Source organism: Ambystoma mexicanum, chromosome 6q (genome assembly GCF_040938575.1).
Source record: "Ambystoma mexicanum isolate Mex_15411 chromosome 6q, UKY_AmexF1_1, whole genome shotgun sequence".
In the NCBI taxonomy this organism is placed as follows: Eukaryota; Metazoa; Chordata; class Amphibia; order Caudata; family Ambystomatidae; genus Ambystoma; species Ambystoma mexicanum.
In genome coordinates, this window is record NC_090937.1 from 1,567,197,553 (window position 1) to 1,567,212,063 (window position 14,511).

The following is a 14,511-nucleotide window of genomic DNA, read 5'->3' on the forward strand; positions in this document are numbered from 1 at the left end:
AAGACGACATCGTGGCGCTGGTAGGAACGTCTTTTGTCCTCACCATCGTGTCTGCCAAGTTCCACAAAAGCCAACTGCGCCATCTCGTGATCACCAACAGAACGCTCGTGCTAGTGAACCTACACAGAAAACTATGTTTAAGCAGGCAATTTATAAGACTTTTTTAACAACGTGCATGATCCCGCCAAGGAAACTCTTTGCTTTGCCTTAAGTTAAACCCGATCAAGAACTCGGTGTTGTTGCGGTGAAGGGTAGAGGTGACAGAGACTCCAATTGCAAATTTGGCAAAGAGCCACGTGTGGTAGGCACTGCAGCATCCATCACGCTGTACTATAGCCCCACGGGGAGCATGCACACGTGTCTCCGAAAATCTTAACCAAACATTAACCTCAACATTTTAACATTTTTGATTAAGCATACAACAGATTTTGATACCTTTAATTGGACTATCTGAAAAATCTATGCACAGATGGAGCAAAACAGCTCACTGAAGTCCCACAGACTTTTTCATCAGTAGCAGAGTGAAATAATTTGTAATGGAAAGCCACAGCATAGATGATTCTCAAAACGAGAAAAAAAGGTGACATTTCATTGGCTGGTGGAACATAATGAATGGAATCTAGGCCTGGAATTGCTTTCTTATCTAAATGGCCATAAGCACTCCTGGAAGTAGGAGACACAAGTGATTGAAAACAGTACACATTCTAAGGGTTTTCCTTTCTACAGGAAAAAAGAGAAAACACAGATTCTATGTCAAGACAGAGGCGAGCATTATGCCTCATCTTCCATATATTCCTGTCTCCAGCAGTTTCAACAAAACACAAACTTTGAAACTTCCCAGTAGTCCTATGAGCCCTGAGCATGTGACCATAGTCCTTCCTGTCCTCTCCCTCTTCTTTCCTGCTCTCCAAGCAGATAAGTCATGTTTTTCACTAGCTGCTTAGAGCAGCATTCTAAATGTATTATTATGTGTACTTAGAATGTATATTATAGATCGTATTACAGATTGACATAAAGCGTGCAGCGATTAGTATTGGGAACCTTCATTGCATTTCTTATGTAGCATAACAAACAAATTAGCAAAGGATTGGTAACGCAGAGTCGGCGGCCCTGTGCCGCATTCTCGGCATGCCAGGAGCCTGCCGACCTACGTAACAACAAGCAAACCATAGCTCTCAACCTTTTTTGTCAGCAAGGCGGGTGAAAACACCCGATTTTCTTTTTGGCCGGTGAGAGGCCCATAGAAGTGAATGGGCGTATGAAGGACTTGGCGGGTGATTCATCTGCTTTCAAGGCGGGTGACACCCGCCAAAAGCGGGTGAGTTGAGAGCTATGAGCAAACCCATCCTTCGGGAAGGAGGAGAGAGCGGAGTGACCCCCACCCTTGTGGAGGCAGAGCCGCAAACTCATGCACAACGCGCCTCGCAAAGGAGCGTGAGGCGGGAAGCGCATACATGCCAACATTCCGAGGCACCTGGGAGGGAGATTTCGTCCGCGAAATCGGGAGCCATAAAGCTTCCCATTGGAATTAAATGGGACTGGAATTATTTTAGGCAGGAGAACGTGAAAAATAGCTACATTTTTCACATGAAAATCAGGATTCTCCCGCCTAAATTGGGAGGGTTGGCATGTATGGGAGCGGAACTACCCACCCTCGCAGAGGAGGAGTGTTCCCCTCCGAGTAATCCGGCAAAGCACACGCTGAACGATAAAGAGCTGGAGAAAAGGCTCTGTGATAGTGTTTGGAACAAAACATTTTACAAACAAAGCCCGTGCAGGCAGTGTTCCAATCCCAAGGGAGAGGTTGCATAGTAAAGACCTCGGTATCTAAATAAGCCGCACGCCGCGATCCGACTAATTATCCCCGCGGGCAGAGGTTGCATAATCCACCAGGATACAAGATCACAATCTGCACGGCAGATAGCTGCTGCTTAGACCAACAGCAGCTGCAAAGACACAGCTCCGAAGGAGCACCGAAACCTGCAGTGCAGGTGAGAGATTAAGGTGCAGCCACACACAGAAAGTACAGTGAAGAAGTGGACGTGCCACAACACCTAACCCTAGGTACATAAGGCACAGCACAAGCATGGCAGGCTTCGAATGGAGTGAGGAGGAACAAGCAGAAGATCTAGCCTATAGCTTTAGGGAAGTGCTGGGCAACTCACTGGTTGAAGCTGTGGCAGAAGGGGTCAGGCCCCTGCAAGAATGACTGGCAACCATTGAATCATTCTTGAGCCAGGATGGTAAGAGCACCAACAAAGAAAGCATGTCCACAGAAGCCACACCAGAGGGCTCTCAGGGTGTAGCAAGACCCAGAAGTGAAAAGTAAGTTCTTCTGAACCTCCGGGTCAACCAGACAGGGTGGATGATGAGGCCCCAGAAGCTGCTGACGCATTCATGAAGCTGCAAGATGCTTTTATGCGCAAGTCGGGAGTACCAAGCCTCACAACCCCCTACCCAGGGGAAGAAAATATGGGAAATGAGGGGAAGGACTCAGAAGAAGAGCCCACAAAGACCCCACGGTCCTCGCAAGAACAGGACAATAGAGGTGATGAAGAAGATTTGCAGCCCCTGGCTAAGAAGAGGCTAAAGAAAGCTCACAATACGGAGGACGACAATGAGATTGCGGACATGTTCGAACCAGAAGACATTCTCAATCTCAAGCTACCGTCCCTGCGAGTGACGAAGTACATGACGCTAGTAATTGATGGGCCTTTGTTAACAGCGAAACCCAGGTGCCGTTTAACATCTGTGTCCTGTTCTGTCCAGCAATGGCTCTGTAGGTGAGCCAGATCGAGTCAACATAGCCTAAAATGTTAAGGGTGGAGGGGTAGGGGAGAATAGGGCTGTAGCCCAGCCAGCTCAATGGTGTTGCACCACTACTTGTGTTTAGTTCCTTGGTTAATTATTGGTTATTTTCATTACTCATAGCCCTATTCTTCCTCATCCCAGTACTTGTGTATGAAGCACTTTGACTCATACACAAGGACTGGGATGAGGTAGAGGGACATGGAGGTAATGCTGAGCGTAGTTACATGTACTCTTCATTACTCCTAGTCCCACCCTTCCTCGTCCCAGTACTTACCTATGAGGCAAGGAGCCTCATACGTAAGCTCTGTGAAAAGGAAGAGCGATGTGGAGGTAATTCTGTGCCAAGAAGCTGATTTCGGGGGTTGGGGCAGGGGTGGGAGGAAGAGGGGATGTATGGGGGGGCGTAGGGGAATGAGGTGCGGATTGTGTGATAAATCGTAATGGTCATCCATGTCCAGGCAAAGGAGGCTTGCTATGTGGTATTAGTGGCTAGAGAGGCATTCTGGTGTAGGCAATATAGTAATTTGTTAGTTTGGCTTGACTTTTTTTTAACTGGGCACATCTGATAAAGCAGTCCAGCTAAGTTTAATTACCTGGATAGACCGGCACTTGGATGCTGCCATTCTAGCCATTTCTTACTGCAGCATTGTATATTTTTCTGTGATAAAATATCCATGATAAGTGTTATTACTTCAACTGACATATTGGTGCAACCAGTCTATCTATGTCTAAATGTGGCCTGGCATGCTTTACTGTAATATGTTATTACGTGTATAGACTGATCTACATTGTGCAGCCAGTTGGACATGTTTTCACTGTGGCATGGTATTTTTAAAAGCAAAGCATTATATCAATTAAAGCAATAATGTTCCTGTGCACTGTTGGTGACTTGCATGTATTGGATTTTTAGATTGGTGTTACCCTATAAAACAATTGCAAATGCTCTGGCCTTTTAGACATTTTTTTCTCAGAAAGTGTGCTGTATAATGCATTAAAGCAAATATTTATATCTTACTCCTAGTGCAGTGTGCGGCGTTCCCCTACAGCAGCACAGTCATAGGTATTGTACAAGCGCGGTAATCTAGGCCGGCCCAGAGTGTGGCGCGACCTGTGATTTGTTGCAGAGTTGGGGGAGGGAGGGCAGGGCCCTCTGCTTGAATCGCAGGGGGCCCCAAATTCTGTGTTAAGCCACTGCATTTGACTCTACAAAAATGTGCTCTAAGGTCTAACTGACACAGTCTCTAATGTTACCTCACTATGCCTGAAGCTTCACAATGGGTGACTGGCTTGCATACAGTGTGCACTGTTATCTCAGCTTGACTCATGCTCAGTAATCGATGCCAAGCAGTTGAGCTTAGATGCCCAAGATTTCCGTTGTAGGTGGCCTGTGCCCCTCACACATTAGGGACCCTGAACAGTAGTGTCAGCCAGCTGTTGGTGAGAAATGGTGCTGGACGGGATTGTTAGGACTGATTTCTATACTCTGGCCTGGGGAAAGATGTATAGAAGGCCAACCTATATTGTGACAGGGACAACTCTGGGAGCTGTAGCCAAACCAGTTCAAGGTAACAGTGATGAGTCTAGGCTGAGTCTCAAGAGGTGGTGAGCTTGTAAAGGGTCCACAATGAGTACACACAATAGGAGTCACAAATTACACTTAGACAGTATGTGTAACAACACAGTTATTTATTTATGGCCAAACAACACTATGAACAATTACTTCTAACAGGTAGAAGTATCACACAACACCAATAATAGAATACATATGTACCGGGTGGGTCATAATACAGCTCAAACCCCTGTAAAGGAAAGTATAGATTTGGCTATGCACTACAGGTCCACAGAGAATTAGCCCTAGCTTCAAAAGCCTTCGCTAGGTTGTCTGGGGCCTTATGCCCACAAGTTCAGGAAAGGTTCAGACAGTTTGCAACACTGGAAATAATGAAGGTAGGGTCTCTGGGGTCCAGTGAACGATTCCAAAGATTAGAAGACCATTTACTCTAACAAAAGTGTCCCCAACTCGGAAGGCTTGCACGAGCAAGCAATGGCAAAGTATTGTAAAAGTTTTAGAAACATCAGAAAAACTTTTTAAACAGAGTTTAGGGGCTGGTAAGAACCTCTGTAACTCACCCCCCTTACTCCAATACTTCACATGTCTTGGAAGGTCCGAGGTCACTTATCCCGCCATCAGCCACAGCCCTTGATTCGCAGGGGTTGCAGATTCGAGCAGATCTCCGGTTGGTGCCTTTGGCTGGTGTAAGGCCTCTCGGTAACAGAATGCAGCAAAACATGATGCAGGATCCCTTTCAGGACTGGACTCAACCCAGGTGAGCTGTTTTGGATGGCGGTCACCGCAGCACGGCGACGCAAAGGGGACTCATTTGTCATGGTTAGACTTTCCCTCCTATCTCTGGACCCTTGACCCTAGGAGTCCAGAAATTCGCAGAGAAAAGTCCTGTAGGACAAGCTGAATACTCCCCAAGTTCCAGGCCTCAATGCAGAATGGTGACGTCGGCAGCACAGTAGCCCAAACTCAGAGCTGGTCTGCCAGAGGGCAGTCACAGGGCACTTCCGAAGGCTCTTCTTCGCAGGGTACTGAGCAGACATCGGGAATGTATTTCCCTCCACTCCACGGGTCGCAGATCCCGCGCAGGACTGCTGATGTTCGACAGCAAGCTCTTCCAGGACGGCAGCAGAAGTTGGTCACCAGGCCTCCTTCAGATGGGTTTCAGGTGAGCTGTTTCAGACGGCGGTCACTGCAGCACAGCGCTGAAAAGAAACTCACTTGTTGCGGTCAGACTTTCCCTCCTATCTCGGATCCCCTTGACCCTAGGACTCTGAAATTCTGCAGAGGTAAATCTTATAGGACAAGCTGAGGATCCCCCATGTTCCAGGCCTCAACGCAGAACGATGACGTTGGCAGCACGGTAGCCCAAACTCAGAGCTGGTCAGCCACAGGGCAGTTCCGGGGCTCTTCCAAAGGCTCTTCTTCACAGGGTACTGAGCAGACATCAGGAATGAATGTTCCCTCCACTCCAATGGTTGAGGCTCCCTCGTAGGACTGCTGAAGATTGACAGCAAGACAGGGCTCTTCTAGGACAGCAGCAGAAGTTGGTCACCAGGCCACCTTCAGGCGGGTCTCCGGTCTCCTCACTGGTCTTTCAGCTGGACAGGAGTCTTGGCTCCTTCAGGTTTCTCTAGGATCCCTCCAGAGTGGGTGCAGGAGTCCTCTTCTTATAACAAAAGCCAGGAAAGAGCAGAATCTCCCACTAGCCAATAGCAGAACTAGCCCCACACACCCCCCAGCAGTGGCCCAATCAGGACGACTGGCAGGAACACTCATGCATAACACTCAGACACACATAAACCAGTTTGTGGATTGGGACCAATGAGTGCCAGTGCACATCATGCCACCAAACACACAAAGCCATCAAGTAGTCGGCCAAATGCCTTTGCTTTCCATATAAGCATTTTCCTGGCCTCACAGGCCTCACAGGCCTCACAGGCCAGGAAGAAGGCTAAAAAATAGGATGGCCAAAGGAAAAGCGTAAAACCTTGTGGCATGGCCATTTTTGGTCACTAGCCACAGTTAGTAGCCAAATGCGGTAACTGCAGTAAGGCTAAAACGAAAAGCACCAAAAAATGATAAAAAGCCACCGCTGCCACCGGCTTGTCCATTTAGCACACATAGAGTAACCAAAAACAATCTGAGTGTTAGCCTAGGGCAAAAACAAAAGTGTACCCCATTTTACTGCATTGTAAAATGCATTATAAAATGATACAAGATACGACAAGTGATATCAAGTAACTAAAAGTAGTAACTAAGTAACAAGACTAAGGGAAACAATGTTTCCCAGTACTGACAGCATGAAGGACATGTCAGTTTCCTCATAACAGATGAGCAAAAGACAGTGTAGTGAAGCTTAAGGCTTCACTGCACTGCAAAAAGTACATGTCAGGATAAAAATTAAAAGCAAAAAGTTTGGGGTCCATTAAAATGGAAGGAAAGGTGCGGTGGAGAGAAATCGTTCCTAACAGCAGAGTCTCCTGACTTTGTTGATGTGATTGCACTGCTGAACCTGGCTCAAAGGTGGCCATATTGTGTCATAAGTGCAATGTCAATTTTAAGACCACTGTCTTTAAAGTTAAGAATCTTCAGGTCGTCATTCTGTGTGTGGTATTTGAGAGGCCACCTTCCAAAACAATCGCCAATAGGTTCTGCAATGAATGCCCATCCTGTGTGAAGTGTCGACCCACTGGTGTTTCTGTTTTGTGGTTTGAGATGGTGTATCTATGTAGACTCATCCTTTCATGCAGCCCTTTGTAGGTTTCACCCACATAATTCCCATGAACGCATTTTTTGTATTGGCTGATCTATACAACATTGGATCATCTGCAGATAAATGTCCCTTGTAGCTGTACTTGTTCAGTTCTGCTGGGTTGTTATGGCAGATCTGGTGCAGATGTGTTGGCATGTTTTGCATCTCCTGATGTTGCATGGGTATGTTCCAGGTCTTCCTTGTCCTTGTTCTTGATCTAGTGGAAATGTACTCCTGATGAAAGACTGTACTAGGTTTCCTGGTTGCTTGTATGCAATTAGGAGAGCTTCTTAGAAGATGTCAGGACCCATGCCCGAGTGGCAGCACCATGGTGAGACACACACACACACACGCACACACGCACTCACGCACACACACACACACCCACATCCCCACCCCACCGCCACCCCCCGCCTCACCCCCCATTCACCAGCCCCCTACCCCACCACACTGCACACGGGGTCTTCCTGGACATGAGACGGGAGTGTGAGCCTCGTCATTGCAGCGCTGAGTACGCAGGAGGTATGACGCACAACAGGGGGTCCCACTAAGGTGTGTTCAATGATGGAGAGATACCTAATCTCAATGTATGCCAGCACTGCCACTTTGAAAGCTTTCATGCCAGTGGTGCCCAAAGCAGATTAGGAGGCCTCCCAACACATTGTGATATAGCATAAAAGTGCATCAACCAACAGTGCATTTGTAGTGATGGCCCTCATAATACCTCAATGATGCATGTTGCCATGCCCAATAAACATAACAAGGACCACCCCACTGAATATCTTACCTGAAGAGTTCAGCGCTGCTTCAGTGACAGTAGGTCCTTCTTCCGCCGGCATGTGAAGGAGCTACTGGAATGAAGATGAAAGGTCAGGGTCCTCACCGGCCGTGCATTGTCACTTCCACTGTGGCACTGAGACACCGACACATGCTCCTTCTCCTGCCTGACTGTGGTAGGACGGACGGGAGGTGATTGCATAGTGGAAAAGGATGACTCTCGAGGGTCTCCTCCATGAAACACACAGTGATTGTGCTTGACAAAGTGGAAATAATCATTGTGGTTAATTATTAGCTGTTGTGGGGTGCACTGTTTTTTGCGCTTGTTTCAGGGTAGCTCTTTTGAGTTCATCTATATGAACCTGAGCCCAACAGAATGTGCCAGCAGAGGCCCCGTTTATAATCCATGTACACCAACCTTCCCAGATCATGATGCTCTTTAACAATATTTGCAAGCACTGCCCCCTTTAATGCTGCTTGTACCCAAAACAAACCATGAAGCCTGTCTCCACAAGGTCTTCCATCATTGAACCTGTAAATTATATCTTCATGATGCTCGTACCCAAAGTCTTCCTTGAAAAATATTTGCCCCTGCGTGTCCCATTCTCGCTACTTGTGCCCAAAGCAAATCATGTGGTCTGTCTCAACAATGACAGCTCAGCGTTGCTCCTCCCTTTCATACTGCGGGTGCCCAAATCATATAACATGTGCTCTCTCTGAACAATACATCCTCGTGCTGACCCCTTCATGCTGTCAATGCTGAAAGCAAAGCATGCAACTTTTCTCAACAATGTGTCTGTGCTGCCTCCGGTTATGCTTTATATCTCGCTGTGCCCACAAAATGGCACAATGCCCCCTCCCCACACAGACACACACACATATTCACGCATTTAAAAAAAAAATGTATCTTTTTTTCTCACAGGCCTCCTGGCACCGCACTCACCTATCCTAAAACCAGAGGACCTGCCTCCGATGGTCCCTTAGATGATTATGAGGGATCAGAATTTGAGCCCTAGTGTCAGTTCTTCTGTGCATGTTGAGGCGCAAACCCAGATTCCCTCATGGTCTCTTATGCACCCCCTATTTTGCCTGCAGGTGCAAAGATCCCTAAAGGTTCCCATGTTGGAGTAACTCACATTGAGTGCCACTACCGTATTCAAATGAAAGACATTTCCTAAGAATGGACTAAACAAGCCAACTGCTGCCAAAACGCTGCATTTAAGTTTTTACTGAGCCCCAAACAGGCATTTATTGGGCACCGAACATGTAAATTAGTCAAATAAGGAATCAGTGAACGTTTTCAAAGTGGTTTACTCACGAGTAAGAGAATAAATGAACAGCATGTGGAAGACAAATGCTTATCACTGGATGGAAACTGTTCTTTAAGCATTGCAAATGCTTGATAAATGCCCCAGAAAGGATAAGCAGGCATTCCGCTTTGCCTTGGATAGCTTGAAGGGACTGTAAATAACAATAAATAATTAGATAATTGCATCATTCATAATCATCTGTTACTATTTCCACACTAAACGGTACCTATTGCATCATTGCATAAGGGTCCAAGCCAGGGGAGTCCCTCCCTTGAATCATAATGATTTCTAGATGTCTACCTACATGCGTACCTGTCCCATGGGTGGTAGCAAATGAATTGACAGAGGTGCATGTTTCCACTTCTGCTGCACAACAATAATCCACATGAAAAGTGACTGCTCAGGATGCAGACAACCCCACTTTTGTCACCTAACATCACTTTTTCATGTACACTCTTGTTGCTCAAAGTTGCTCAAAGTTCATTTTTTTTTACATATGTAGAGTGCGCTGCAGCCCAAGGGCATCGAGGCGCTATTGCATGAAAGTGTACGTAAGCAGGATTACGGTTTCATAGACAACATAAGGTACTTAGTTACAGATGGGGGTGCTAGGTTACAGTTGCATTTGGCGAAGGGAGTCTGGCAGGTCAAACAAATAGCATGGTTTTGATGGATTTGCGGAAAGCTAGGTGAGAGTCAATCCCCCTGAGGTGCGTAGGTAAGGCGTTCCAGTGTGAGGCTGCGGTAGCTGGGAAGCTGGTGCCGCCAGCACGCACTCTGCGGGTCGTATGGGTGGAAATCAAATTAGTGTAGGCAGTTCTAGAAGGCCTAGAGGAAATAGGCATGGTTATTCTTTGGGCAAGTTATGGAGGAGCCAGATCATGGAAGCATTTATGCGTGAGGTTATGTGGTAACCAACCACTAAAATAATTTTCTGTAAATACTGCCATTTTGTATTCCTGCACATGTTACAAATGCTGTATTGCAAGTAGCAGGGTGCAACAAGATATGAGCCCAAAACCAAGGGAGCAGTGATTATTTCACACGTGTCATTGGACACATTGAGATCTCCACACACAGTCCTGAAGGACTTACACAGTTCAAGACTTAAATACACCTCAAAAGACCTATCTGATTAACAAAAGCCTGTCTCTTTATGGTATGCTAAATGTGCACATTTGCACATCTACCGTGTGAAAGAAACGGCCACGCCTACACTGCTCACAGTAATTGCTGCAAGCATTAACTAAACAGCTGCCCGTTAGAGGACAGTGAGTCAAAACATGATTTGCTGCGCAGGTGGCTTGCATGAGCAATGGACCAGGGCGATTATTATTTTTGTTATTATTATATTATTTTTGAGCGTGGACCTAGCTTCGAGAAGCAACAGAGCACTTTACAGAGGTATACAACAGTACAGATGCCTAACAGAGCGTTTTCCAAAGGTAAACACTTGCGTATAAGCGCATAATAAATAATCAATCAATTTAATAACAGAACAGATATACAGTGGGGGTTAGGATACAGAAGGGCGCAGAGGAGGGGTGCAGCTGTACCAGGTGGTAGAAGAGAGCTGTGCAGCATCTAGCGAGTCAGGTGGCGCAAGGGGCGTTGCAATGGCTTAGGTGTTGAGGAGAAGAGATTCCTTGAAGAGGTGGGTCTTGAGTTCTTTTCAGAATTTTATAGGAGCATGGGTCTGAGTCTGATGCTGATGGGGAGGAGGTTCCTTAGTCTTGGGGCGTAGGCATAGAAGTCTTGTTTTCTAGTCCTTTCCTTTTTTCAGAGGAGGATTTCAAGCCTGCACATGTCCTGGCTTCTGGTGGTGCACTGTCTGCCGGAGATGCTGAGATTTTCTGCAAGGTAGCTGGGTAACTTGAGGGCAATTGCCTTATAGATGATGCAGCAAGACTTGAAAGTGATTTGTGCGTGCAGTTAGAACCAGTGAACGTCGATGTGGGCTGAGGGTGATGTGGACCTATCTGTGTAGACTAGGATACCTACCACTTGCAGGGTCATCCCGATGGTTCTTGCAGAGCCAGTAGCTGGACATAAAGGTCCCAAAAACCGTCCCAAATTGTAATGTTTCCCTCCACTGTCAAGCCTGTGCATGGGCAGGCTGCCACCTCCCCCCATCACCACAGTCGATACACTGCTGCCAGTGAGGATATCAGTTCTCAGTTGGGGTCAATAAGGCTCTTACTCTTTCACTCTGTAGGAGCAATGTGTCCTAGTCATCCAGGTCTCCCTGGCTCACCTCTTGCCACTTTTCTTGCCTCCCTGTTCTGGCTGTTAATAATATGCTCTGTCATCCATCCCTTGTTCCGCCACTCTGTTAGGACTCGTAGTGGTCAGGGGCAATTTTCGAATCTAGCTGAAGGTTGTGGTGAACTGCCTTTTACCGTCACTGGCAGTAACCATTGACAGTTTGGTACTGGTGACTGTCTATGAGTTTGGGTCAAACGGCAGTTGTAGCTTGTGTCCACCTTGCTTTTCTTGTATCTATTTGGCTCATGCCATCTTCAGGCCTTCAAGTGGGACAACGCTCATGGGCTGCGATAGAATTGTAGATATCCCTTTCCTCACACACAATACTTCAGTCCCCCTGGAAGAGTGAAGCGTCATGCAGTATGCCGTCAGGATCATGCCAAGCACCCCTTGCAACGGGGTCTCATGCGCAATGCAGCACACTTTATTGTGGGTTCTCATAAAGCGTTCCACGTCACCATTTTTCCTGGACCAACACACAAACTCACAAAACTAACCAATCTGAAAATCCTACACAAAGTTATTTTGCTCTATCCATATGATTTTCCTACAGGGAACGGAACGCCTTCCAATTGTTTGCTTCCATATGTCGAATGATGAAAAGTAAACAGTCATCCTCCACAGTGACCTGTGTGATGCAGTGTTGTGTAATTGATACAGGCCTTTCCACTTATATAATAATGTAGATATGCTGTTAAACAGAGTGCTTTTCTACACTCTTTTTGTCCCTAAATCGTGTTGGTTTTCCATGAGAGATAGTCTGTGGGATTGTCAGCTGGTGCCTTGTAGCACAAAGTCACACCATAATCTTGCATTTGAAGAAACCATAATTTAATTCTTGCTGGGGGACGACGATATGTGCCCGGTGTAATTAGCAGTAATGGATTGTTGTCCTTGATCATAGTCATGTGTTATCCAACACAGATGTTAATGCTTGCAGCCCTATAACACTGCACAATCTCTTTCTCTATCTGTGAGTGTCGTTGTTCAACCCCGATGAGTGCCCGGCTAGACTAGACAATGGGTAACTAGTTGTTGTTCACACCCACCTTTGCTAGCACTCAAACCCTCCCCTCCTCGAGTCCGCTAGGACCTGCTTCAAACACTATCTCAGTAGGCCTTAGCAGAGTGAACAAAATCCATCATGATCTTCATTGTCACAGCGTGCTTGATGCTTATGAAGGCACCATGTTCTTTGTGCATCCGTAATCCACTGACACTCTTTTTTCATAAGGTGATGCACAGATTCTGTGAGCAGCACCAGATAAGGGATGAATCTCCCACAGAAGTGGACCACACCAAGAAAATGTTTAATTTGACTTCTGCCGAAAGGAGGGATGGGAAACCACCTGAATGTCCACCACTTTTCGGGGATCAGCAGAATTACAAGAGTCCTGACATATACACCCAAAAAGCTCAATCTTCGACAGCAAGAAAGCACAGTTGTCCATGTTAATTTTTTTTCTATTTTTATGCAATCATTTTAAGATAGCTTCCAACCACTGTACATGTTCCTGCACAGAGGATGCAAATATTAAGAAATGTTTGACCCTGATGATCAGTACCGCTGACAGCCAGCACTCACCACATGGAGTGTTGAAACACCTCCGCTACCAAGGAAAATCCAAAGCTCAGTTATTTGTAGCAGACTAAACCCCCAATGCGTACATGCATGTGTGTAACTTGAGTCCCCATAAAGGGGTGCTCAAAGATATCCCACAGTGAGATCTACCTTGAAGAACACTGTGGCACTTTTCAATTCCACACAATGTTATTACACAAGTGTTTCTAGGTGCGACAAGACAAGGGAGGGAAGACAGAGGGAGGACAAGACAAACGATCTTACTAGGCATTGTGTCATTCAGATCGTGCAAGTGCGACAATGCTAAGTGCAGGGGGAAAGGAGAGGGAGGGGGAAGGGAGAGGAGGAATTGCCAGGGAGAGGGAGGGGGAAGTGCAGTCAGGGCATAATTGCTCTGAGTAAGTGCAGCCAGGGCACTGCAGCTCTGGGTAAGGGCAGGGAGGCATGGGAATGTAGAGGTTACAGACCATAAATGCGTATTAGGCCTGGGGCAGTGCAGGGGATCATGGTGGAGCCTGGTACCCATTGCGATTCTGAGGGTACCAAGCAACCAGTTGACAGAGCAGACCTGTAGTTCAGCAGGGGAGGGAGAGGGAGAAGGCAGAGGAGAAAAGGAAGGTGTTGAGCTGCTTCCGGACCTTCAGGTGGTCTGGCTCAAGTTTGAGAGGGGCAGAGAGGCCATTCCAGAGAGAGGCACCTGCAGAGGAAAGAGATCTACCCCCCCCACTCTCTGCCTGGAGAAGCATCTGACTCTCACAGAGTTGGAGGTAGCTGAGCGAAGGGCTAGAGAAGTTAGTTATTTTGGAAGAGAGACCTGGATTAAGTGTGAGCCCCAACCCCAGAAAGCCTTGTAGATGATGCAGAGGGTCTTGGACTTGATCCTTGCAGCTACCGGGAGCTAGTGGGAAGATTTTAGGGCCGGAGTGATACAGTGCCTGGGCTAATGGGGGTATCTGGCTCACCAAGTTGTAGGTGGGCGTTGCATGCCTGAAAACTGCCTTTGATCCTACAGAGTGCAAGATGAATCAGGTATTGTGTCTCTATTATGGGTACTTCTTGTGGTACTAAGACCTTGGGTGCCCCAGACGCATGCGGTATCAAGGAACAGATTTAGCAACTCCCATTAGTTGTTCGCTTTCCCATTGCACTCATGTCGGAGTACCAACTGTTTGAGTGTTCGGGATGACAAATGTCTTCCACTGCATCTAATCCTAAGCCATGATATGCATCATAAATATGATGGTGTGTTTGCCTTTTCTTTCTGTTACTGCCAACAGGGGCTTTCTTCCCACTGACATTGCATTTCTAGTGATGTTGGTATTGCATAGGGATCGTTTTACACCTGGCATTAGTAATTCAAACATTATACTATTGCATACTGTGGTTTGGGAGCTGCTACTGTTTGCAACAGTGTCGTTATACATTGTTCAATTGGTTGGCATGGTGG